This window comes from Canis lupus, chromosome X, assembly GCF_003254725.2.
Source record: "Canis lupus dingo isolate Sandy chromosome X, ASM325472v2, whole genome shotgun sequence".
NCBI classification, from domain to species: Eukaryota; Metazoa; Chordata; class Mammalia; order Carnivora; family Canidae; genus Canis; species Canis lupus.
In genome coordinates this window covers 2,256,977-2,284,692 of record NC_064281.1, presented here as the reverse complement: position 1 = coordinate 2,284,692, position 27,716 = coordinate 2,256,977, and the positions used below count along the sequence as shown (strand labels likewise).

General features: G+C 42.9%; 1 long non-coding RNA gene across 3 annotated transcripts; it reads right to left on the bottom strand.

Moving 5' to 3' along the window:
• Positions 1–719: 719 nt before the first annotated feature.
• On the bottom strand, positions 720–26,100 carry LOC112652254 (uncharacterized). Of its 3 annotated transcripts, none has more exons than XR_003131311.3 (6): positions 25,515–26,100; positions 19,614–19,777; positions 11,859–11,997; positions 4,092–4,235; positions 2,670–2,783; positions 720–956 (listed from the first exon to the last, which is right to left on the bottom strand). It is a non-coding gene; the product is annotated as an uncharacterized LOC112652254 (long non-coding RNA). The 3 variants fall into 3 exon arrangements; XR_003131316.3 differs by having other exon boundaries at positions 4,092–4,232; XR_003131313.3 differs by having other exon boundaries at positions 11,859–11,994.
• Positions 26,101–27,716: the final 1,616 nt, after the last annotated feature.

Below are 27,716 nucleotides of genomic sequence, written 5' to 3'. Positions count from 1 at the left end.
AGCTCAGGTCATGATCTCGGGGTCCTGGGATCAAGCGCCACGTTGGACTCTGCTTAGAGGGAGTCTCCTGGAGATTCTCTCTCTCCCTCTGCCTTTGCCCTTCCCACTGCTTGCAAGCTCTCTTTTTCTAAAATAAGTAAATCTTAAAATAATAAATAAATAAATGAATAAATAAATAAATAAATAAATAAATAAATAAATAAAATTTTTTTAAAAAAGAAAAAAGATATTGGCCCCATGACATACAAATAGGATCTGTCGGTACGCAGCTTGCCTGTTCACATTCATAAAATGTGATTTTGAAAGTGACATTTAAGAAATTTTAATGAAGCCCCCCCACCTGGTATCATTTTTTTTTCTCTCCGGTTTGCATGAATCATGCATTTGCTGTGCTATCTAAAGCATCTTTGCCTACATGGAGGTCACCGTTTTGCTCCTATGTTTGCTTACAGAACGTTTGTAATTCGGTGTTTAACAAGTAGACCGGCGATCCCTTCCTAATTAGCTTTTGCACACGGTCAGAGTTCATTTTTGGTCTTTGCATATATTTGACTGTTAAGAAGACAAAGGAGCAAGAGCAGGTGGCAGCTGTCAATCAAACAGGGAAAAAAGAAGAACCCTAGGTTTGGGGGACTTGGTGATGCCGGCTGCCTTTGAGAAATAAAAATGGAGACATTGCAGAGACTGTCAACCACTCACGACCAGACGTCAGAGGAGAAATTGCATTTATAAATATTGAGTCATTAGAGAAAAACACATTTCTGTGAATGAAAGGAGAGTACCTATTCCAGAATGGAAGAGCCCCAAGGACTCATGACATGATAAGGCCAGGAGAACAGGAGAAATACACCAAGAGTGTGGCTTGCACACCAGGAGCAAGCAAGGAGATGGACTTTGTAGGGAATCTGACAGAAATGTTCAATCCAAGAACAGAATAGTCATCCACAGGTTTGATGCTGCAAAACAAAACAAAACAAAAAACAAGATGCTTGATATGCATGCATTTTTACAATAGTTTTGATTTTATTAACAGAACGCGGTAGGTTGGGGGTATTCCAAAGCCACCTGGCTTTCAGGGAGCTTCTTAAAAATGTATAAAATAGATCATGAGAAAAAAGTAAATTAAATAAATAAAATAGGGCAGCCCCGGTGGCGCAGCGGTTTAGCGCCGCCTGCAGCCGAGGGCATGATCCTGGAGTCCCGGGATGGAGTCCCACGTCAGGCTCTCTGCATGGAGCCTGCTTCTCCCTCTGCCTGTGTCTCTGTCTCTCTCTCTCTCTGCATCTCTATGAATAAATAAATAAATAAAATTTAAAAAAAAAATAAAATAAAATAATATAAAACGAAATAAAATAAAAATGTATCATGGCAGTGACATACGAAGAAAAACCCCACCCCAAATTCCAAGTAGCAACCAGCCCGAAATGCCTCAGCTCTTTCAAAAAGATGTGTTGGTGTGTTTTTGGTTCAATTAAAATGTGTATGGTACGTCTACCCATTTTTTAAAATTTTATTTAAATTCAGTTTGCTGGCATCTTGTGTCTCCATTTTGAATGATGTCCTGTCCTTTGGCTCAAAATGACGCTCTCCATTAATGGAGTGATTCCGGAGTCTAGAGCATCTCCAGGTGACATCACCTTCCATCGCCCCAATCAACAAATACAACATTTCCAACGGGACACGCGTCACCCAGACTTCCATTCAACCTGACAGGAAACTCGTTCTTGGATTGACCAATCTCACTTGTATGGTGACACCGCACGCTGTCCCATCCTGACAACTGCACACATTGACCTCCTTTGGAATACCCCATCCTCTTTCCTCTTGGGTGTCCTGCAAACCCTACATCCTCCATGCTTCCCCATAATTATGGGCTTATATCACTTGCTCCCTCCCTGCGGTCTCCATGTGTTTTCGACTCCTACATGTTCCTTAACAGTTTCTATTCTCTTCATTTTTGCTCTTTCCACATGAGTTATACCAATTGATTTCCCTGAGCCAGAACCAAAGTGTTGTTTGCCCTGAAAACATGCCTCATAACTCTGCTATATCAACCATAGCATGAAGGAGAGTGTCGTGCACACAGGATGTGCTCCGTAATCCATCGATTCATGCTGTTATTCATTTTATTTATTTATTTATTTGTTAGGAAAGCACAGATTCCACAAGCAACTGTAAACATTCTATGTTCCCAGCAAGAGGCTGGAAATGATCATCCCATTCTCTGCCCTCGTTATCCACTGGGACAGTTCTACCCTCTTGAATATCCCAATTTGCAGGATCTGCTGTGAATTCAAACCCTCTACTGCACCCCAGCTCCCAGCCCTACCCACCAGTCTGCTTCATAAATCATCCTTTCTTGGGGCAGAAAAGCCTTCTGCTTTTCTCCACTTTTATCAATTTGTCTGTCCATATATGTATACCATTGATCTTATTCCAGTGACTGGATAGTATGTATTGATGCAAGCTAAAGAAAATCTTATCCATCTCCAATAAAAACAGAAAAACAAGCAGGTGAGTGGCAGTGGGCATAGAAGGTACCAATGTTCCAGAATTCCTTTGGCTGGGAAACAAAGTCAGCCTCACATTTTAGGGGAACAGAGGGAATAGCCGAGAATCCATATAAAGTCACAAAACTAGACATTACACATCTACATCATGTTACTCACCATTGAATGAAAAAAAATGGGTTTTAACTGTGTCTCCTGCATGGATGTCCATCCTATGGCTCGGTGGGAAATTCCGACAATGTGAATTGAGCAGCCCATGCTCATGCTGTCTCTCTGAAATAAATACATAAAATCTTTTTAAAAATGAAAAAACAAACTACCATGTATGCAGCATACATGTAAATTTGAGGTAGAGAATCATGCCTCATAGAGTCAAGACAAGAAGAATGATTGTGTGAGAATCTGATTGTGTGCTTTGCATTTGTAATGGCAAGAATCTATTTTACAGAGCAATTAAATTTATTAAATTTAGGACAAGTTCTCGAAAAACCTTGGGGATAGTCCCGTAGATCCGTAGATCCCATGTCTGGAGTCCAGCGATGTGTTACACCTTATGCATCCCTGCAAACATTTTGCAAATGTCTAAGCTTATATTTTCTATTCATCCACTTACTTATTTAGATCTTCATATTTGGAATATTTAGTTATGTGCAAAATAGGCTTTTTAACATGCTTTGATCCCTGAATCAAGTGGGAAGGTCACGCAAAAAAAAAAAATAAAAATAAACATAAAAATCTGCCACCATGTGATGTGTGGGTTTTCCGGAACCCTGCTCAATTCACATTGTCGGAATTTCCCACCGAGCCTTAGGATGGATCAAAAGTCACGCAACCAGAAAAGCAAACTTCGCTGTTGATAAGAATGATTTTCTCTCCTGTGTGCACGACCAAATCAGAGGCCCAGGTTACTCTTTGCTTCTTTCCTGTTTTTTTTTCCACCCAGGAGGGTGGGGGGCGAAACTTGACCTCTGGAAGGTTAATTGCACATTGTGAAATCCCTCCCTAGACAAAGCAACTAGATAAAACAAAAACTTTGTGCATATGTTGCAGTTCTGAAAATACAACATAGTAGGAGTGAGGGGGTCACATGGTCTGAGTTCCCAGGTAGAAAAATGTAACAAGTTTGCAAGAGCTGAACAGATTCCCTACACTGTTTCCACATAATGACACTTTGAATCCTGCCTGATCCCTCTTGTGTATACATGTGGAGTTAATCTACCATTAAATTTCATCCGCTGGGGATCCCTGGGTGGCTCAGCCGTTGAGCATCTGCCTTCCGCACAGGGCCTGATCCTGAGGTCCCGGGATCAAGTCCCACATCGGGCTCCCTGCATGGAGCCTGCTTCTCCCTCTGCCTGTGTCTCTGCCTCTCTCTCTGTGTCTCTCATGAATAAATAATTAAAATCTTAAAAAAAAATTTCATGCCCTGATAAGGACCATCAACATCAAAATTGCTGGAAAACATACCTAACCACTTCTGGTCCTGCTAAATGGGGTCAAATTGGAAATGGGTGCAGGCACAGAAATCGATCATTTGCACAGAGCAGATCCATCTGTTTCTTTGAAAGGGTGTTTACGCACCTTCTGGGGTTCCCACATCTTCATTTTCTGGGACTCAGCCGGGTCACCGTTTGGCAGCAACACGCGCATCTCTGTAAAGACTTCAGACCCGGCCGGCGGTAAAGGCATCGTACCTGGCCCAGGTTCACTAAGCATTTCCATCTGCTGTGGACACAAGGAGTTTGGGAGTGAACAACATCCGTCGCTGGGGGAATTTGCCACTGATTCATTGCATTGACTGGCAGGGCCACGGTGTTAGTGGGTTAATATCTCCAGCGGGCAAATCCCCAGCACACTTATTTGCCATCGTGAGGCTCCCATTGGAATTGCCAGCAGCGCCGAGGTGAAGGCCATCCCTAACCCGCCACAGGCCGGTCTGTGCCGCCGCGTGGCCCCATTGGCCGTGTTTTCCACGAGCCCTCCCTGCTGACTCGTCTGTCAGCAGAGGAATGGGAACTGTGGTGGGAATTTTAATAACCCCCAGCAGGCGTGTGTGTCCAAAGGCATCAGCTTCTCGTTTATCCTCCTATCACCAGCTATTCATCGACATCTCAGCTCCAAAGGGGGAATCTGGGATTCTCCTCCATCGGGCCGATGGCTGAGCCCACGTCCTCCTGCGACAACCGCCAACCTCTGCTTTCTGAGCTGAAAGCGAAGCGATCCCCCAAATAATATTTTCCTGACCTCTCTCCGAGGGATGGTGTTCCCTTAAAAGCAGCGGCTTTACTGGTAAGAAAGAGTTGTCTCTGCTCTATTTTTTTTTTTTTTTCTGCTGCTGGAAAATATTTCCTTATTATTGAATTCACTCTTATATTTAAACGTACTGGGATCCGTGGGTGGCTCAGCGGGTTAGCACCTACCTGCCTTAGGCCCAGGGCATGATCCTGGAGACCCGGGATCGAATCCCACGTCAGGCTCCCTGCATGGAGCTTGCTTCTCCCTCTGCCTGTGTCTCTGCCTCTCTCTCTATCTCTGTCCTCATGAATAAATAAAATAAAATCTAAAAAAAAAAATTAAAATAAGAGGGAAAGCAGAGTAAAATCATCCAAGACCTTTTGCATGACATGTTTTTTAATTTAATTTTTTGACCTGTTTTTTAAAAATGTGTTATTTTAGGGACACCTGGGTGGCTCAGTGGGATAAGCATCTGCCTTTGGCTCAGGTCATAGTCTCGGGGTCCTGGGATGGAGCCCCGGGTCAGCATCCCTGCTATGCGGAGAGTCTGCTTCTTCCTCTCCCTCTGCTCCTCCCCCTGCCCATGCTGTCTTGCCACCACCACCTCTATGTGGTTCCAAAATTTGTCACCCCCCAAAAAGACCTCATCTCCATTAGCAGCCATCCCATCCCCCTCCCCAGCCCCTGGCGATCATGAATCTGCTGTGCATCCCTGTGGATTTTTTACAAGTTCTGCATCTTTTATATCAATGAGGTCACACACTGGGTATCCTTGGCCTTGTGAGTTCTCTCACTGAGCATCCCATACTCAGGGGCCTTGCATATGGTGGCAGGTGTCAGAGCTTCATTCCTTCTTCTGTGTGTACAGACCACATTTGGTGGATGCTGTCAGCCAGCCACGGGCATTTGGGTGGTTTCCAGGGTTTGGAATATCATGAATATTGCTGCTTCTGAATACATGCTCATCCAAGTTCTGGTTGGTACCTGTTCCCAGGTCTCCCTGGGCACGAACACAGTCCTGCGGTTGCCGGGTTATCCTACCACCAGAGGTTTAACATTTCCAGGAAAGGCTAAACGGTTTTCCGCAGCAGCTGACCTACTTTACATCTCTGCCAACAGTATCCAAAAGTTACAGTGTTCCCAACCCTGGAAATACTTGTTATTTTCCATTTTACTGGTTATGGCCATCCCGGTGGGTCTGGTTACATCTTAATAGAAATACTGTTGAATTGAATGATTTACAACATACTTGCTAGAAATGTGTTTTGTGCTTTTTTTTTTTTTTGAGATTTTTATTTATTTCTTCATGAGAAAGAGAGAAGCAGAGACCCAGGCAGAGGGAGAAGCAGGCTCCTTGCAGGGAGCCTGATGCGGTACTCGATTCCAGGACCCTGGGCTCATGTCCTGAACCAAAGGCAGATGCTCAACTGCTGAGCCAGCCAGGTGCCCCCAAATCTGTTTTATATTAATATATCTTACAATATTCTTGCTGTTCTGGGATTTTTAAAAAAAAATTTATGGTTTAGAAAGATTTTATTTTTAAGTCTTCTCTGCACCCAGGATGGGGCTCAAACTCACAACCTAGAGATCAAGCGTTGCATGCTTCACCCACTGAGCCAATGAGGTGCCCCTGATTCTTTCTTTAATTGCAATAAATAAATAGCCTTAAACGACGTGACTCATCTACTTCTCAAAAACTCGGTTCCTTTCCGAAAGAGAAAAACTAAAATCACAAACCGTGGGACACCTGCTACAGAAGAGAGAGCAGGTCAGGACAGCAAATCCGGGAGCTCCTATCACAACTGCAAACGTGAGCATCACTTTTAAAAACTATTTCACAAGAGTCGCAGTTATTTTGAGGCATGCATCATGCCCACAATATGACCCCATGAAAAGCCCATTTTCCAATTGCAAGGATTCTCAACCACCCACTTTATTTTGTACCATAGTCTACTTTGTAACATTCACTTTCGAGAAAAATGCAACCTTTTGTCAAAAATGCAGTTGCGTCAAAACGACTTTGGCATGCATTACTTCCCATTATTTCACTGTTAGATATTGCTTCCTTCTTCTATGCAACTACAATGATCTCAGCCCCTTCCTAATCTTTAACTTCCGTCCAGTGACTTCCGATGCTTTTTTCGCCAATGTGGACAAAATTGGCAAAATATCGTCTACAACGTTTTGCCAAGTAGCAAACCTTACGTGGTTTATTTTATAGAACCTATTTCCGGAGATCATACGTTCACAGGACCACTTGGAAAAGGAAAGTCGTATAAAAAGTTTATTTCATTCAGACTTTCAAGCAGCCTGCAGGCTGGAGATGAATATTTGCAGCATCACCTGACACGATGCGGCCGAGAAAATGCGCTTCTTCCTTACCTCCGGGTTGGAAGTCACAGCCTTCCGTGGGCAATCCTGTTAAGCCTGTTTCTTTCTGTTAATTCCCACTGTAAAAACAGGGGCCAGGCTTTTATGCTTCTCCTTAAATCACGCTCAGCTCTGGTCTGCAGGCTGTATAAGTCTCATTTCTCCTCTGCACGGTATTTGACTTGTCAAACGCCATTCAGCCGGGGGATTTTCCGTTGCCTGGAAAATCCTCTTCATCTGCGCCCCTGACACCCACAGGACGTCTTTGCAAAACTATCGAAGAGGGCCGGTGTTCAGGAATAGGAACTTTTCAAATCATGTGCTAATATTCCACCTTGACCGACCTCTCGCTGTGCTTTCGCTTGTCCTCCGGACGTGCTGACACATAGGGGAGTTTGCGGGCTCGTGCTGTCAGTATTCCCAATTTTTTTTTTTCTTTTTCTTTTCTTTTTTTTTTCTTTTTCTTTTCTTTTTTTTTTTTTTTTTGCACAAGAACACAAAGTCCTGTAATACCAGGAGCTGTCCACATCTAATGGTTGGTGAAGCCAAGATTTACAGCACACGAAACCCACTCTAGATTCTACACACACGTCGCCCAGATCCACCTGCTGCTCTCGGACTCGAACCCATGCCAACCAGCCACTGGAGAATCATCCCTGTGCACACAGTAATCACCACAGAATGCAAGAACAGTAGCATCAGGAGCTCACTGTCTCAGGATTTGGTCGCAGCATGCATGGAGAAACTAAATCTTCTCACTCGAGACTTAAAGCATCATGTTCTCATTTTCTTTATTTGCGTAAATCCGTCTTTGTGTGTGTGTGTGTGTGTGTGTGTGTGTGTGTGTTTTTCCTTGTCTTTAACTCTTCTTCAAGTGCAAGGCCTGGGGATTTCACTCTTTTTTTTTTTTTTTTTCCCATTCATTTCTGATTCCTAATACATGACTCAAAGCTGCTGGTATTTCCCGGAACACTTTGACCCTCACCACAGAGCTTTCCGTGAGTGATCGTCTCTATTGTTCTTTCCCTAATTGACTGAAACTATAATCACAGTTTTAATGGTTAACCTGACAGTTATTTCAGATGGGGCTATGAGCTTCCCAAGCACAGAGGGTCTTTCAGTTTCTATTTTTCTCTGATATTAAAAATGTATCACTTCGTTGCATTATAGTTGGTGGCATTTACTTTTTTTCTTTTCTTTATTTTATTTTATTTTTATTATTATTATTATTTTTTTTTTTGGAGTTGGTTAGGAAGATGCTGAGGTCCCTTTTGGTTACTGCATGGAGACAGTGCAGACAAGGAAAACTCGTGATCACTTGTCGAATGTCTACTCATACTATTTCCACAAGACTACAACTGTAAATGGCAATATCCAGTATTTTCCTTTACCATCTTAAAGGACCCAACTCCCAGCTAATCAGCCTTCATTCTTTCTTAGTTTGTGGAGAACTTTTAACCTACCTATAGATCATTAAACAGGCATGGATTCTCCAATATTTCTGAAGTGTTAATTTTCTTTCTTTTTTTCTTCTTTTTTTTGCAGTGTTCATATCAATTTATTATTTTTTTTGTTCCTATCAATTTATACCAGAAGTGTGCCTTTGGGTCCCATTTTCCAATTAATAGATGTTTTACGGATGTTAAACTTGAAGATTTTTGATAGAGTCGCCCAGGTATGTTGACATCTGCATTCAGAAATTTGCAACCTATGGGACACCTGGGTGGCTCAGTGGGTTAAGCATCTACCCTCAGCTCAGGTCATGATCTCAGGGTCCTGGGATTGAGCCCCAAGTCAGGCTCCCTGCTCAGCAGAGAGTCTGCCTCTATATCTCTCCCTGGCCCTCCCTCTGCTCCTGTGCTCTCTCTCACATGCTTTCTCTATCTCTCAAATTAATAAAATCTTAAAAAAAAAAAAAAAGAAAAAATTTGCAACCTAGCAAGAACACTGAAAATAGCTCTTCCTCTTTCTGGTTTCTGCAGACCATTTACTGTAACCATTACTTTTACCATACCTATATGGTATATACGTAGCATAATATATATACAAATATTATACTAATACGTGGCATGTTTTGTACATGTCTATTATACTAACGCAAATATCTAGACTCTTCTAAATGACTTATAGTTGAAACTAGCTCTCGCTGACCTGTCACCTCTTCCTCTTGTCTTTGCTTCACTCACGAGCATTTTTCCTACAAAAGTTTTCAGATTTTCTTTTTTAAGACACACAGCAGGCACTGTAAACCTGACTATTTTGGCAAATGCATACAGACATGTACCCACCTCCAGCACCGAGATATGCAACCTTCTCATGCCCCCACAATATGCATCTTCACCCTTCTAGGTTAGACCTTCCCCACACCTCTGGTCCTGACATCACTGCCTTCCCTATGCTTTTGTCTTTTCCCAAATGTCCTGCACATGGATTTATACACTTTGCAGCCTTCGGATTGTGGCTTCTTTCACTCATCTGAGACACATCCGTCTTGTTGCCTATGGCCCCAGGATTTTGTCACCCTGTCTGGTTGTGTTGTACAGATACACTGCACGTCCTTGTGTGTTCCCCAGCTGAGGGGTAGCTGAGTTGGTGCCAGCTTTCAGTGATTCTGAGTAAAGCCACAGTAAACAATGTGCAAAGATGTTAGTATCTCCTTTGCATAGAGGCTCAACACCCGCATGACAAAATCACATTCATAGCTTTGTAATTTCTATCAACTATTCATTTGTTGCAAATTTTCCTACAGCTAGAGCAGTGTGTAGTGCAGCTCAGAATACCAAGATCTCTAAAAATGTCACCAGAACAAATTTTTTTACATGCCTCTGGGAGGCACTTGGCTGCTTCAGTCAGAAGAGTGGGTGGTTTTTGATCTTGGGGTTGTGAATTTGAGCCCCACATTGGGTGGAGCAATCATTTAAAATCTTTAAAAAATAATAAAATTAAAAATAACAACAACAAAAAAATAAATGCCTCTGGTCACAAGAGTCTTTAGTTATTACTAAGGAACAATAAAAATAGGATGGTAATATCCATATTTTACTCAATTATTCCTTTCAAAAATGTGTTCTGCTCTCAAAAAGTATTGGACAGAATGGGAAATAAACATATTCTCCCCCCTCAAAAAAAACAAAACAAAACAAAGAAAACATATTCCCAAGTTCTCAAGTAACAAAGTACATTTCTTATCGACATTCCACTCGTAGCATAAATCCTATACAACCTTTTAACTGCACAGGCAACTTTGTTTAAATATTTAATAGAGTTTAGGAGCAGGAATAATTAATGTACTATATATAATATAGATATTAAGTATATTATGTATGCATTTTATACATGTTACGTGTACTTTACATATTATATATAGTAGTACATTGGTATATATAGTGTATATAGTAGTATAATATAAAATGATTACACAGAATATATTATATTGTATGTATTTTACATGTTTTATATTGTAGCACATTAGTATATACAGTAGTCTAAAATAATTACATATAATACACAATGGTACATATACTATAATGTAATTGTTACATATCACACTATATATGTACTATATCAGATATACATATATATTTTTAAATTTTTTAATTTATTTTTTCATCAGAGACATAGAGAGAGAGAGAGGCAGAGACACAGGCAGAGGGAGAAGCAGGCTCCATGCAGGGAGCCCGACGCAGGACTCGATCCCAGGACCTGGGGATCATGCCCTGAACTGAAGACAGACACTCAAGCACTGAGCCACCCAGGCATCCCCAGAGATATATATACTAACAATTCTTCAAACATTTGCTAAATGTGAAAACAGTATATATAGTGGTGCAATATATACTGTATATACATCTGATGTATACATATACCAACAACCCTTCAATCATTTGCTAAATCAGTGTTATCCAGCCTCATTCTCTTAGATGTACTAAGTCTAGTTTACAGAAAATATGGCATCTTTTAAAACATTTTGACAGCTATCAGAGCCTTTTAGGAGAATGTTTAAAAATCACAAAAATATTTCGGTGGTGTTGCTTGTTCTCTGTTCTCATTTGTAACGTGGTAGGAGGAGGATCTATATATCCAATGGCAGACTTTAACCCCAAGGTCAGTCCAAGACCTCTGCAAATCTATGGAAAATGTGGTGCTTTCAGGAGACCAATTGGGTTCAGAAAAGTTCAGCCATAGCTAAATAGAAACTATATGGCTCACTACAGTTTAAATTAGACACAGAAATAGGGCTGAAGTATTTTCTAGACTTTGGAGCTGTTTAAACCTCGCAAACTATTTGCAAATCACGGATCTGATGAGGGACTTATAGGCAGAATTTATAAAGAACTCTTACATCTCAATAATAATAAAAACAACCCCATTAAAAATGCAAAACAAAGCCACGCAAAAAGCCTCATTCATGCATGGTACAATCTATCCAGAACGTCTTTTACTTTTCTCTTTACATTCATTTTTATTAAATGAATCAGAATGCTAGTGGAAACATTTTTTTTATTTAATGCATAAACATATAAAACCCTTTATTAGAGATACACCTTCTCTCTGAGTCCTGGGAGAAAGGCTGAGAGTCTGAGATCCAGGGTGGGGCTGAGCCTGGTTCCTCCTGGGGTGTAGACACCATGTTCTTCCTGTGTCCTCCTGTGAGTGTCCCTCAATGTGTGTCTATGTCCTCATCCCCTCTTATAAGAACCCCAATTGTGTTGGATTAGAGTCACCTTAATGACCTCATTTTACCTTAACTCCTCTTTAGAAGACTGTATCTCCAAATATGGCCACATTCTGAGGTCTTGGAGCTTAGGACTTGACAACGTGAATCTTCGGGAAGACACAATTCCAGCCATAACATTTGAGTAGTGGTAGTCATCGTCTACTGCTGGAGTGATTGTTGGTAGAAATTTTAAGAAATAAGACATTAAGAAACTAAATACCAACACTGTTTCTATACAACCTCATTCACACATACACTAAATATGAGAATGAAGTCTCGCATTCAAGCACAGCACAGCACCACCTGTTTATGAGAAGGACTTCATTTTAAATACAAAACATCAGGTATGGGTAACACACCTGATTTTTTGTATCTCCGAAAATCTTTTATCTCCATAAATCTTTTTTTTTTAATCTTTAAAAATTTACTTTAAATTCAATTAATTCGTATATAATGTGTTATTGGTTTCAGAGGTAGAGGTCAGTGATTCATCGACATCCAGTGCTCATTCCATCACATCACGTCCTTAACTCCCATCTCCATAAATCTTAGAAACCTCCCAGCCATCCCCAATATCCTTTTATGCCAACTGGTAGACTCCTGGTTCATCCCTAATGACTTGGCGAACGATGGGGCTGAAACTTATTTCTGAGAATTCAGGTTGAAATCAGCGTTCAGGGACCTGTGGTCACAGATACACACACACCCCACTGCTCCTTACCCACGGCTTGCAAAGACCTTTCTTGCACCAGTTCCATAAAAAGATGACCTTGTATGCATCCACACACACACAGGACTACTCTCTATGGAGATAATGTCCAGTTGTTGCTATTTTGTTCAGAGGCTCTTCTGGTTAAACTCACTAGCATGCCATTTCTGTGCCAAGATCAAATAATCCCATCCTTGAGTGAATTCCCACATGCTCATCTGCCTTCTAAGGACCCTGTGTGTATCATCCCAGGCATCCTGTCGCAATTCCATGTTTTGTTACAGGCTTTTATCCTCCTGATTTGAGGTCATCGCCCACAGCCCTCAAACTGTGGTTCATCCTGGTGGGACCCCAGCTGCCACGGCTGGAATTCCAACCCTGGCACTCGGGATGGCTTCCAGGCTCTCTTGCAGATGCCTCCTCCTAGAGTCACCTGTTAGGCATTTAACTTGGTCATGACAAAGAAAACCAAACACAAGAGCAAGACGATGATAACTGGCTTTCAAAGGCATTCTGGATGGATGTTTTCCAAAAAGATCACTTGAAAGATTAAGACTATAAAAAAAAAAATAAAAACAAAATAGCAAACTTGCAGCATTTAGGAGACAAGACTTGTCATTTTAGTGACTGTTTCATCTTGGGGAAAAAAAAAAAAAAAAAAAAAAAAACCTGGCCACAAGTTTCCAACTTGTTAAAGAAGAATGATAGTCATAGGCCTGGATAGTTCACAGGTTTTCTTGTGACACTCAAATCTGGAATAGGAGAGTAGTGAGAATTTTAAAGTGTTACACAAATGTAGATTAACATTAAGAGATTTGGGCATGGAAGACAGAATCTCATAAATTCTACAACGGTGTCGAATGCTGCCGTATAGTGTAATATGAAGAACTAGTGGATGCATTTTAAAATATTTTAGGGATCCCTGGGTGGCGCAGCGGTTTGGCGCCTGCCTTTGGCCCAGGGCGCGATCCTGGAGACCCGGGATCGAATCCCACATCGGGCTCCCTGCATGGAGCCCGCTTCTCCCTCTGCCTGTGTCTCTGCCTCTCTCTCTCTCTCTCTCTCTCTCTCTCTGTGACTATCATGAATAAATAAATAAAATCTTTAAAAAAAATATTTTATATATTATTCAAGAGTATGTATATGTATGTATATTATAATATATTATGTTACTACATCACTATAATATGAAGTGGAGGTATTTCAAAATATTTTATATATTATTCAAGAGTATATATATGTATGTATATTATAATATGTTACTAGATTATGTAAAATATGTAACATATTATATTAATATAAAATATAGTATATGTGTATATAAATATATAATTGTATGAAATATATAGTTTTATGTATAATGTATCATTGCACTGTATATTTATATATACATCATATATATCATGTTAGAGATATATATACATATAATTCTCATTCCTTCTGAAAGGACTAATAGTCCCCTCTCTTTGGAATATATATTTTTTAAAGATTTTCTTTTATTTATTCATGAAGGACAGAGAGAGAGAGGCAGAGACACAGGCAGAGGGAGAAGCAGGCTCCAGGCAGGAGCCCGATGTGGGACTCGATCCCGGACTCCGGGATCAGGCCCTGAGCCAAAGGCAGACGCTCAACCCTTGAGTCACCCAGCCGTCCCTGGAATATATATTTTAATCAAATGAGAACTTAAGACTTTAAGGAAAAATAATACAAAATATAGCACATTAACTAAGTATCCTGAGGTCCCTATTTCCCGTTTATGAAATAATCCACTTAATGTAAAGACTACTTTTTAAATACAGCATACTAATAAAGTCAATATTAAAGAAAACCAGAATGTAGTCCTTATTTTTTGTTTGCTTTCACAAACCTATAATCTGAGGCCAAAAGGCCAAAGAATCCGAACACACAAATTACTGCCTCTGGCCTAATTTTCTGTCAAGCTCTGGAATGTTCCTCCTCTGCTCTAGCAAAGGTGAAAACACAGATTTTGCAATTCCGCTGACTTTATAAAGAATGTGAAAGCCAAGACTTTGCTTCTCCTGCCATTTTGTTGGAGGTGACAATAGGGAAGAATCAATAGATTGATCAGACCGTAAAATAAACGAGCTAGTCAAAATAGATGAATCCATTAGAAGAATGCCGCAGCATTTCAGAATACTGATTCTGGAAAACTCTGGGCCAAGAAAGTGACCCGCCCTCAGATGCAGTTTTGAAAGATGCCAGCTTGATGCTGTAATTGCAGACCTTAAAAATCAGTTCACGTATTTTTGGGGTTTTATCTTTCTTCACACAGTCTGTGGGGAGAGAGCTGGGTGGAAGTGCAATTTATCCATCACGCTTTCCTTTGAGAAGAACATCTTCCATGGATGTTTTTGGACATGGGACTGTGCACAGAAAAGCGTCCTCAGCCTCCTTTGGTTCCAGACATGGCCGTGACATTCATTTCTGGCCCATCACATGTAGGAGAGATGCTGAAGGCAGATTCAGGTCATTTCCAAACCAATCTGCTTGCCCTCCATTCTTTTTCTCTGCTCAATTGGCCAACAGGAAAACCCTCTTCCACATCTCTTCACAACAGTGTGATGGATTAGATTATGTCCCTCATGGGGAGGGGAAAAAAGATATGTTGAAGTCCTAACCCCCAGTACTTCAAATACAACTTTATTTGGAAATAGGGTCTTTGCAAATGTGATTAAGTGAAGGATCTGGAGATGAGACCATCCCAGATCAGGGTGGCCTTAAACCCAATGACAGGTGTTTTGATAAGATGCACAAGAGGAGACACATCCACGTGAGGATGGAGACAGACACGGGAGGGATGTGGCCACCAGCCCAGGGACGCCTGGGGCCCCAGACAGGAGGGCAGGAGGGACCCTCCCTGGAACCCATTGATCTCAGTGGTCCTGCCCCATGTAGACCTCAGACCTCTGGTCTCCAGAGCCAAGGGATTATGGATTCACACTGTTTTAGGCTCACCTAGTCTGTGGTCCTTTGTTACAGCATCCAGAAGACACTCATACCTGCAGTTTAGCCTGTGTTGTTCTGGTAGAAAAATGCCGATCGTGAAAGCATGTGAGATAACACATTTATCATATTTTCCAGCTAAAACTGGCCCAATACAACAACCTCATTTTACAGGCAAAACTCAGTTCTGGTGATATGAAAAAACTTTCCTTAGGAGTAATTGTCTATTTTTGAAAGATGGACTTTATCAGGTCAAAGGGGCTCTTTAAAAAAAAAAAAAAAAAGAAAAGAGTTTGCTAACAGTTTTTTTTTATCATGAATTATTAAGATTTATTAAATGTTTTTTTTAAATACAAAAAAATACCAAACAAAAAAAAAAAAAAACAAAACAAAACTTTGCCCTCTACTCTCCCACTGGATTGAGTCATGTTCATGTATTTGTGAGTCATCAACCATTCTTAAATTACTAGGATAACCACAATTTGGTTATAAGGGACAATTAAGAAAATAGTTGTCTGAATCATACACTACTTCCAAATAAACACTGTGATTTTTTTATTCCCACAACAGTGCTCACGGGAATGGAGTCTAAGAAAAGCACTAGATAGGATTTAGACTCCCCACATACATATATAGTTCTGTTTGCCTTGTTATTAGCATGATTTATTTTTTTAATAATTTTTAAAAGATTTTTATTTATTTATTCATGAAAGACACAGAGAGAGAGAGAGACAGAGACACAGGCAGAGGGAGAAGCAGGCTCCATGCAGGGAGCCCGATGTGGGACTCGATCCCGGGACCCCACGATCATGCCCTGGCCAAAGGCAGGCACTAAACCACTGAGCCACCCTTAGCGTGATTTAAATAAAAGTGAAAAACAAAGAAAAATCCACCTAAATGTGCCAAAAAACCATAATAATTAACTAAATCATACAACAATCATCCAATGAAATAAATGATATGATTCAGATTTAAATGAATGTGCATGTTGCATACCTTCCCTATATGAAGGACCCCAAATAGTAATTTGTGATTTCTTTCTTTTGCATATATATAGGCTGTACATTTCTTTCTTTTTTTTAAGATTTTATTTATTGATACTGTGCATTACAGGATTTGACAATGACTCGGTTCGTCTGCATTTCCTCCCAGACCACCAGCTCCAGGAGGTGGGGGCAGGTTCTGCTTTGCTCTAGTCCCCAGCTCCTAGCATGGCCTCCAGCTAAGAGCATGAGGTTGAAGAAATACTTGCGGAGCAAATGGATGTTTGTAGTGAGAAAATAGTGGAGAGTTATTACAATGGCCAAGGTGAAAATTAAGCGCTCCGACCCACAGAGCAGACACAACGAAAGACTGCAGTGGAAATGGACAGCAGGCATTCGTGCTAGCACTTAAGGTGAAAGCTGCTCCGGCTTAAAACTGCTCTTCAAACACCCTGGGATGGTGCCATGTGGGGGACCAACCTGTCCCACAGTGAGTCCAATACAACCAGTTTCCCCTCCTGTTTCAGAAAAGAAAACCACTGGGCGGTGGTGAGGGACAGAAGGAGAGAGAAATCCTAAGCAGGTTCCACGCCCAGCATGGAGCCCTACAAGGGATTCGATCTCATGACCCCGAGATCAAAAGTCACATGCACGGACTGAGCCAGCCAGGCCCCTCTGTGTTTAACTTCTCGGGGAACCACTCAACTGTCTTCCACAATACTGCACCATTTTACATTTCTACCATCAATATGTGAAAGTTCTAATTTCTCCACATCCTACCAACACTAGTTTGATCTATAATATGATGTCTATGTTTTGTCTAGCCGTCCTAGTGGGTGTGAAGTGGTATTTCATTGTAGTTTTGATTTGCATTTCCCTAACGGCTAATGATGTTGAGAATCTTAAAAAAAAAAAAAAGATTCTATTTATTTATGATAGACATAGAGAGAGAGAGAGAGGCAGAGACACAGGCAGAGGGGGAAGCAGGCTCCAATGCAGGGAGCCCGACGTGGGACTCGATCCTGGGACTCCAGGATCGCGCCCTGGGCCAAAGGCAGGTGCTAAACCACTGAGCCACCCAGGCATCCCAGCCTGTACATTTCTAAATAATGCAAGTGTTATTAAAAATAGTCGATATGAAAAAAAAATAGTGGATATGAGTTTTTAAGTGTCTTTAAAAACCTCTTTCTCTTCTTCCCAGATTGAAAGACAACTAATAATAACCAGTGTTATTTGGCAGCATCACTCAAAACAACGCAGATATTGAAGAAAGTGTTATTTACCTCCTGGTGAAGAAAAAGAAGGATTATCTAGGAACTCTCAAAAAGATGCAGATACAAAAAAAAAAAAAAAAAAAAGATGCAGAGACATCCAAATGCCAATGGCAGGCAAAAAATAAAAATAAAAAAAGCAAAATCAGAGGTGGGTTCTTACTGGCTGTGGATGGTCCATTTGTGTTGTTGGGGATTTAGGCGCCGATGAGCAACTTGATGCATTTTTTTTTTTTTTTTTGCAATTTGATGCATCTTACTAGAGACAGCCAGTGTGTGTGTGTCAGGTGTATCTGGGCGGGTGATCATCCGCACCTGTTCATTCCCTCGTGTCTTCCGAAACCCTTTAAGGATGTGACAAAATGGACCAGACAGGTGTCTTGCCTCAGGGGACAGGGATCCTGGGCTGACAGGTGTCTTGCCGCAGGGGACAAGGATGTTGAGCCCACAGGTATGCCATGAGCCATCCTGAAGCTGCCTTCATCCATCCACATCCTATTCTTCTGCAGACACGCGTGGATAAGTGGCTCCAAACATTGGCCCTATTTGATGCCTGACCTTTACGAAACCGCAGACTACACATATTTAAAAACGATCCGATATGTCATTAGAAGCATGCTACCCTTTTCAGCAGACATACCGTTTCCACCTGGCCCCCAAATATTTTGCCTTCGAGTTGTTGTGCGACGTCTCTGTGCCGCCGCGTGAATGTTCTGCTTGACCAGAAAAGTCCAAAGCTGATAATTTGTTTGACCTTTGTTTAAAAATAAATTGTTTTGCCTATCAGAAGATAACAGGGACATGCGGGAAAATAATGAGCCGGACTGTCGCTCGGCCAAGGTAGAAAGAAATTGGATGAGCAACCACTGAGCCTTGAAAGATCCCGAAGCTTTCCGTGACATTCCTTTAGCTCATAATGCATTATTTAATGCTGTTTGCTATCTGGGAAGAGAAAAACAAAAAAACAAAAAGGCTGAAGTGCTTTGAACAACTGATGTCAATATTGCCTGAAATCTGCTTCACTCACTTTTTTACTCCCCTCATGTCCAAGACACGGAAAATCCACCTGAACCCTTGGGTTTCTTACCAAACGGAAATGTCGCAAGGGCTGGGATTTAAGAAAGTGCCGCGTCCTAAAGACAGGGCTTGATCTCTTTGTCTACTGAAATGTCAAAAATGGTACCCAAGCGTATTCCTGAGCGTATTTATTAATGGATTTCCACTCAGTGATCTTGGGAAGGGTGGTTGACCTCAACACAAACCCTTCTTCGCCATACGAAGCCAGGTCGTTCATTAATGCGTCCCCGCTATCCAACCAAGGGACACCATTTCTCATCCACCCACGTGGTGCTCATGCTTTGGACATTCGACGGATCATGAAATCCTTAATTTCCACCCCTACCCCTACCACTCCCCTGAGTCATAGGGCGTGGGCCGCATTTTCTTCCCCCCCTAAATCGTATCAAACTCACTTATGTTCACACATTCATTTTCTGAGTCGTCATGCAAGGAGCCTTAAACTATGTAACTGTGATCACGCGTCCTTATTTCCTGTTGACCCCACTGTGTCTGTGTCTGTGTCTGTGTCTGTGTCTGTGTCTGTGTCTGTGTCTCACCAACCTCAGGAGATGCCCACTCTTGGTCAACATCACAGTCGCACATGGAGGCAGAACAAAAATGCGGCAAAGCTCACTCCGGACCGCCCCGGTCCAGCCTTCTTGTTGGCCTGTGCTTCACCTATGGGAACATCATCTCTTTACCTGACCGGTGTCCCTTCATATTTTGCTTTTCTCAGCCTTCCTTCACGGTGCTCATTTTCCCTCGACCATGAACACACGGAAGAGGAAAACTCACCCGCGATCGCTGATTTGCTCCGTTCTGTTCTGAACCAATGCGTTTCTCTTCTTCCGAGCCTCGACATCTTTCCCCGAGTCGATCTCCGGTTATGTATAAAGTTATCTCTCCTGGGCAGCCCTGGGTTTCTTCATCCGTTGCAGGAAAACACTACCAGCATCTCCCTATAATGTCATAAATGAAAAGTTTTTCTATTCCCTCCACATGATTTTCCTGCAAACAAACAAACAAACAAACAAAAAAACAAAACAAAAAAACTCTTCTCTAGCTCTTGGCCCAGAAGCTATATGAATCCCCTAATCTGCATTAATCATCACGTTTTTCCCTTACGTTTCCACCTCTCTTTGGATATTTGAATGCAAAATGCATCTTCAAATAATCACATACGTACATCAGGACGTGTGTTCCACAACATACATGACAAAACGCAGCCTCACACCATATAACATACGACGACCGTATTCCCATCTCTTTATGGATCCACTTTCTTGACCTCCCCATTATCTTTCCAATACTGTTTCTACTCTGTTCCAGTAAGTTCAACGAGGCACGTACGACTGAGCAAGAACGATGGAGCAGAGATCTTGGGTCTGCACCGAGAGCAGGTCTTGGACCTAGATCCTGAGCACACCTGCCTTTTACTTTTGCAAGGAAACTGCCTAAATATTTTAGAGTGAGATATTATAAAGTCAAAGTTTTAAAAATTGGTAACGTGTATCTGTGTCTTTGCTTTTCGTATTTTAAGATGATGTAGTTTATAACAGCCTGGAGGACAGGCTCAAAGTTCTCAACACGTATGGGGCAGGGGGTGGGCTAAGGGTCTTGTGCCTGAGACCGGCCTGATTTCTTTCCACCTCTAGTTCTGGCTCTTCACTTCTTCAGTATCCCATACTCCATCCATCCCCTTCACATACGCCATGTTCCAGCCCCACCCCCCATGGGCGTCCATCCTCCATCCACACCCCTCACATACACCATGTCCAGCCCTGCCCCCCCAATCGGCATCCATACTCCATCCACCCCCTCACATATGCCATATCCCAGCCCTGCCCTCCATGGGCATCTATACTCCATCCACCCTCCTCACATACACCATGTTCCAGTCCTGCCCCCCTTGGGCATCCATACTCCATCCGCCCCCTTCACATTCACTATATCCCAGCCCTGCCTCCATGGGCATCCATACTCCATCCACCCCCATCACATACACCATGTTCCAGTCCTGCCCCCCTGGGCATCCATACTCCATCCACCCCCTCACATACACCATGTTCCAGCACTGCCCCCCATGGGCATCCATACTCCATCTACCCCCTTTACATATGCCATATCCCAGCCCTGCCCTCCATGGGCGTGTATGCTCCATCCACCCCCCTCACATACACCATGTTCCAGCCCTGCCCTCCGTGGGTGTCCATGCTCCATTCACCCCTACAACAGGCTCACAATCACCTGGAAGCCCAGTAATTCTGTTGGGTGTGTGGCTCATGAAATAAGATACAAGCCCTGAATGTGGATGCAGGCAGAGCCATTGCAACAGAAATTTCCAGGGTCCCAGATACTCAGAGCGGGTTCTAAAATGGAGTGCAGGTTCTTGATCCCTTGGACTCCTTGTAGGAAGCTATGTGGGTGGAGGAGAATCAGAACTGGGTGCTTGCAAGCCGAGTTGAGGACAGAAGCCTGTGTAGCCTTGATGCTCATGCTTGCGCTGCCATCAGGCGTACTTCGGAGTCATCACATAGCCCGTCCAGTGCACAGCACCCATCCTGGGTTTTCCATCCCTGGCACCTCTGAGTGTCAGTCACCAGAATGAGAGTTGCCCAACGCTGGGCACCATTTGCAAATACCCAAGAAGGGAAGAGCTACTTCTCTTCGGCATGCTGCCCCATGCCTGGAAGGGGAGGACTTGTATTTGGCACCAGGTCTACGTTCGTACAGGTGCCCTGAGCTTTAGGTATTCTAACCAACCCTTGAGGAGGGCATCACCCTTCTTTCTGAGTGACAGGTGCGCCCTGGCTAACCCACCTATAACCCACCTTCATGTGGAGCATACACTGCCCTACCTATTCCTGTAGTGGTTAGCTTGGGTTTCAGCATGAGCCACTGAGCTGGACACTTAGAATGTGTTCACGTTCCCCTACGTATGTTCTGCTCACCTGGTGGCTTTAGGAATTTCAGGTTCTTTTCTGGTTAGAGTATTTACTCCTAGCTTCTCTGTGAACGGCCGGGTCCATGCGGGCTGTCAGTCTGTCTTCATTCCTGCAGACCTTCCCACGTTCCTGTTGCTATCATATGCATTTCTGTAAGAGAGAGTGTTTACTTGACTTCCCTCCCCGCCGCTCTTCTAAACAAACTCTGGCATCTGCTGTCTATGGAGAGGGGACAAGCGCTTATCTCTGCTTCCTTGCAAAACCCCTCGTGACGCTTTGCTTTGTGTGCAGAAGGCTGGTTTTGTTTATCGCTTTGGAGACACAAGTCCACAAGCATTAGTTTCTGTTGCCTCTCACTCTTAACGCCTGCCCTGTCTGTGTGCGGTCGGAGCTCCTGCAGGCGGATTATGTCGAAAGTTTTCTCTTTCATCATTGCAACGGGCCCTACAGCTCTGTGTGCAATTCTCAGCTGCTTTGCCTGGTGATGCACGCTCTGTCTCCCAACCAGAGAGGCTCTCAGTGGAAGCCACTTGGACCTTCTGTACTCGCCCTTCAGAGATTCCCTCTTACTTCCCATGTACTCCTTCCCTCTTACCTTCTTTATTACTATTATCCTTTGAGACATTAAACCACCGTTCCTTCACAATAGGCCTCTAGATCTTTCTTGCATTATAGTGCCTTTCATGACATCAGTAGAAACGTGTGATCGTATACCTTAGATGCTTCCTTTGGCCTACGACAGGAGGAATATCTCCGAAGCTTATTGCCACCATTTACACATCTTCATGGATTCAATAATATCAGAGTTCTACTCTAATAAGAAGTATTGGACAAACTGCTAGACATTTTCATGTCCACATTAGACTCAGTCCCAGGATAATTTTAAAAACGGCTCTCACATGGTAGTAAGTGTCTCCCTGAATATCTGAGAAGGTAGACACAGCAGTAAGATCACACAGAAAGGATCAGGCCAGAGGAGACGGTTAACCACCCCTTAGGGCACTTGCCACCAAATTACTTTTAAACACAAAGAAAAACACCTTGCCTCAGCTTCCCAAGAAAAAACGAACACCCCAACCCAAAATTGAACAGTTCTTTATGGTTCTTCCACTCATGTTGTTTACTGCACCTTCCAGGTACCGTATGCATCTGCTTGAGATATGGGGCAAATGGCGGCACCTACCCACAAGAGGAGGTGGGATCTCGAGACTTCGAAAGAGGCAGGTCATCTGGGAAAATATTGGGCTTATGAAGGATGGGCCGGTGGGCAGCGTCTACCTGAGAACTTTCCTTGGGCTGCTCTATTTTGTTACAAACCGCCTTTCGTATCAGTGAGCCCCAAACAGCAATGACCAACCCTGATCACCTAACATAATATCTTCCCCGACTTGAGAATAGTCAGAATCTCACTCATCACTGAGAACCTCTCTGGATTTTGTCTGTCCCTCCTCTACTTAAGTGGCAAGCTCACGTTCATCTCCTAAATGACCTAAATGGTGGGGTTACCCTTTCAAAGGCCCTCACAAAGTTGCGGTGGAGACAGAAACCCTACCAATACCCCATGCAAAGTTGCAGGGGAAATGGAAAGAGAGGTATCAGTAAAGGTAGTTCATCCATCATTGTAGCCAACTCTCTTCCTCAGCAAGTGGACCCCAAGGGATACACCTCGAAAATTTTCTCACTGGTGACCTTAGTTTCCTCCTTTAGTCTCCCTCCCCATTTTAGGCATCTGAAACCACCAATGGCCCATAAGTCTGCAGCTATTTGCTTCTACTGGTGCCAACACCTCCGGTAGAGTCATCAGTAAACCAGGCGGCCATTATGCCTCCACCATCAAATGGTCATGGGAACCCCCACCCACCCCATGAGGCCACTAGGTATAGGTTTCAGAAGAACAGGCAGTGCAACAGAATGGGAATCGCAGACTGTCAGACCAAGGATCCTTCATATTTAGGTCCTGCTTCCACCCTCAGGAACTGTGAAAGCTCAGTCCCAATTATGACCAAAGGCTGATGCCCACACCAACTCCATGGTGGTGGGCATGGGCAGTTCAGGATGGGGACCTTGGGTTGTGTAGTCACTAAGTTCTAACTGAGCCTCTCTTTCTATTTGCTGGGACTCAAAAAGCAGCTCTGAAGCTGGTTTTCATTGAAAGGCTGGCTCTGTGCAGAGGGAGACTTAGTTCATAACCTTGAGAACTTGACTCTTGTCCTCGTGTAGATGCTCCCATCAGGTTCTGATTAAGCAAACTCTACAGGTGCTATTGGGTCCTCAAGGCCAAGTAGCATGGCTGCTTCCCCCGAGCTGCTAAAATTCCTCTCCTTAATGTGGTCTCTTTGGAAGCACTGAAACACAGTATGTTTGAATACCCCAAAGGAGGGCTGGAAAATACCTCTTCTTCCAATTTGGATGAAATGCTCCGACAAGTCACAGCCAGCAGACCCCACAAAAATTTCATAAGAGTGGCCAATCTCTTAATTTGTGTGTGATATTCTTCTACTATCCTTGGCTAACATTTCTCCTCCAAGCCCTTCAAGGTAGTTGCTTCTTGCTTAGCAGGTGCTATCGGCACGATGTAATCAAAACTGGGTGCAAGGATGAGCCTGTCTCCTGACGTAGCATGGTCATCACAGACTCCTCCACTGAAGATGGCTCCTTGATGGAAGTTGGCATAATACATGGCGTCTCCTGTTACATCCCTGCTTCTTGAACTGTCTCCTTCTGACAGTTGACCTTTGATGATAAGAAAAGTGACACAAAAGCATTTGCCATATCCATGGGTGCTTCCAGGTTCCAGAGTTGATGTTAACCACGTGTGGAACAGCAAAGAAATTAGCACCACCATATGAGTAAGCTCTCCATGATCCATGAAATCTCTACAACCCTCCAGCTTCCAGTCAAGCCCAAGAGACTCCTTATATTGGCTTGATTTAGTTTGCTAGGGCTTCCATAACACAATACCACAGATAGGGGGGCTTAAACCACAGCCATTTATTTTTCACAGTATTGGAGGCTGGGAGTCTGAGATCCAGGCAGGGCTGAGGGTGGTTTCTCCTGTGGCCTCCTCTTTCCTGGGTGTGTAAACCCCATATTCTCCCATGTCCTCACGTGGCTGCCCCTCTATGTGTATCTTGTCCTCATCCCCTCTTTTTATGGGATCAGGGCCCATCCTAGTGACCTCATTTTACCTTAATCCCCTCTACAAAGATTCCGCCTCCAAATTCAGTCTCATGCTGAGGTCCTATGGGTGAAGGCCTCAACATGTGAGTTTTGGGTGGGCGCAATTCAGTTCATAACAAGCACACAGTAAGGAATACTATCCATACATTATTGACAGACTCTAAAGACAGCACTCATCTCCAGTATTTCCCAGGAACTTACTGGGTTGTTGGGTGGGTTTACGGTTTTGGTAAAAAGAGATTACCTGACAGGTCCTGCTATTATAACCCTGACTTGAATGTAAAAAGCTATGTTGAGGTCCCTGCTAGGTATTAAGTATATGGACTCAAAATACATATGTTGAGAAACAGAAGAAATAGTGACATAGTGGCTTAGACCAATGACAAGGATTTGTATCATGACTCCATTTAAATGAACCCCTTCCCTGAAAAATCCCCTTCTCAGTTTCAAGAAAAGTGTTCTGAGCCATGGAGGATGTGTGCTAACTCAGAGCCAGTAACCCCAAATCCTCAAAAGCCTGGTCATTTTCATTCTTAACATAAAGTAACTTTTGTAAATGGCATCGACTCACTTTGGGAACACGCCTTGGATGTCATAACAGGGTCCTTCCTGGATGACTCCCAGTCTGGAAATAATGAAGCTCTGGGTACAGTTGAGGCACCACATGCCACACTAGAAGTACCCATTCATCGTAACTATATAGTTTCCCAATGTTGGAGCATAACACATGCAGCTTCTCTCCTTGGGCCCCGAAGATGTCATGATAAGTTAGCCTTCAACAGAGATCTTGGTGAGTGAAACCTGCCGGTTCCCACACTGATCCTGATCTCATCCACCACGTCTAATGATGTTGAGTGCTTAAATAATCTCACGTGGACTTCACTCACTTTCTTCTTCCCCAGTGATGACATGAGCACATTTCAGATGCCACAGGATATGACTCTCATCCCTTGTGTCTGAGTCCATTAAGGCTGCCATGGCCAAATCCCACAGATTCCCCCATTAAGAGACTCTTAAACAACAGACATTCCTTTCTCCTAATCCTGGAGGCTGGAAATCAGAGATCCAGGCATGGGCAAGGCTGGGTTCTGGTGAGATCTCTCTGCTTGGTGTGTAGACAGGGCCACTCTCCTGTATTTTCTCCTGGCCTTTTCCTTGGCCACCAGACCTTTTACATCAGAACCCTACCTCTTTATGACCTCATTGAGCTTTCATTACCTCACAAAAGCCCTATCTCCAAATCACTCTCTCCCTAAAATAAATAAGTAAATCTTAAATATGTATACTTCTTGGAGTTCTTATGAAGGGAGAGGACCTTATCATGAGTCCCCATGGAGAACACAGGCGGGTCACATGTGCCCAGAGTCTTCATATTCTTCCCTTCACATCCCTCTGGGGGCTGTGTGACATCTCACCTTCTTCAGTCTTTAATCAACACACCAAACGGTTAAAGGCCCTCCCAGATGCTCTTGTAGATGGAGCCGTAAAAATAAATTTAAATAATTTTTAACAATTTTCCTCCTTCCTTGACTAGCACATTCAGTATCTTTCCCCATTTCCACACATGTTCTCCTGGATTTCCTGGTTTAGAGGAAAAAAAATAAGCTTAATATTGCCTTCATTGTAGGGCATGCTTCTCTTCTTCCTGGATTCATTTAATACAAATGACCCCAAGGCCAGCTGGGATCTGACTTTTCAGATCGTTCTGGAGGTCACTGGAAAGAAAAAGAATGGGGCCTAGAGAGAAATGACAGTCCCTTGGGAGGTAACATCTTAGGTGAGCTGATATTTCAGGTGAGATGACATCTCAGGTAAGGATGTAATAGGGTGTTCCCACAAGGTCAGGACTGAAATATCCTGGGTATTTATGAGTGAGGGAACATCCATGTCAGGATGCCCTCTCTCTGTCAAATAAATAAATAAAATATTTTTTAAAAGGATAACAACCGTTGGAGTGTCCCATCCTCCCCATCAACTTGACCAGAAACTAAGGAAACTTGCCCATGATAATTTGTTGAAACCAAGTAGCACATCACCAACTAAATTTCACATATATCAAACCTGGGCCCATAAAAAAAAAAAATCGAACCTATTTTAAAGGTAAGTTGGACAATCCCTTCTTTTCTAGTAATGCCAAGAAATAACATTTTGAATCAGGAATTCTTTTTTTCTTTAAGAATCCATAGATCAGGGGATCCCTGAGTGGCTCAGAGGTTGAGCATCTGCCTTCAGCCCAGGGTGTGATCCTTCGGTCCCGGGATTGAGTCTCACATGGGAGGAGCCTGCTTCTGTGAGGAGCCTGCTTCTGTAAGGAGCCTGCTTCTCCCTCTGCCTGTGTCTCTGCTTCTCCCTCTGTGTGTCTCTCATGAATAAATAAAATCTTAAAAAAGAAAATAATCCATAGATCATGGGACATCTGGCTGGCTCGGGCAGTAGAGCACATAGCTCTCGATCTCGGGGTTGTGAGTTCAAGTCCCACATTGGGCGAAGAGATTGCTTAAAAATAAAATCTTAAAAAAACCCCATTGCACAGTAAGAAATACCTACCTGAATCTATAGCTCTTACTGCCCGTGAGCCAATTAAAATGGCTTTTTGGAGTCTTCCATATTGCACCACCGTCTTCACTAAGCCCTGCATTGAGATTAAAAATTTGAGTGCCTTTGATCATAACATTCAAGCATCGGTTCAGATAAAAATAATGTACTGGAAATCCCCTTACATTGATGATCCATTATTGCAAGCATTTCATGAATGTGTTAATGAGGGCTCATC